This window comes from Nanorana parkeri, unplaced genomic scaffold (assembly GCF_000935625.1).
Source record: "Nanorana parkeri isolate BGI_ZX_2015 unplaced genomic scaffold, ASM93562v1 scaffold2685, whole genome shotgun sequence".
Lineage (NCBI taxonomy): Eukaryota > Metazoa > Chordata > Amphibia > Anura > Dicroglossidae > Nanorana > Nanorana parkeri.
This window is the reverse complement of record NW_017308953.1, coordinates 1,491-1,941: the sequence shown is the minus strand read 5'-3', so window position 1 is coordinate 1,941 and position 451 is coordinate 1,491.

The following is a 451-nucleotide window of genomic DNA, read 5'->3' as shown; positions in this document are numbered from 1 at the left end:
GGTAGCGGGATCGATGCCCGCATTCTCCAATTGTTTACTTTACAGTCACATTAGAGAGGTAAAAAAAAAAAACCAAAATCTTCTGGCACAACAGCTAATGACAGAAACTTGTGGTCTATACTTATCGAAACTTTCCTTTCCTTGATGATTATCATGTCAGCCTCCTTCCCCAAAGACCCCTTAGAACAACCCCTAATAAAAGAGGCTTGTATGATTATCTGGATTATCCGTGTGGAATTCCTCCTAGCTGAAGCTGCCTGACAGTTCTTTAGGTCTTCAGGAATAATAGTGTTTTTCCGCTGTTCTCAGACCTTCAGCCCTCCCGGGTGTCATGACTTGGAGGACATCGGATCTGAGGAGTCGGGAGAGGCAGAACCATTTTCAAGCTTATGTGGAAGGATAGACCTAACACTATCCTATCATGAACATCTTGGCAATATGGAGGTTTCAA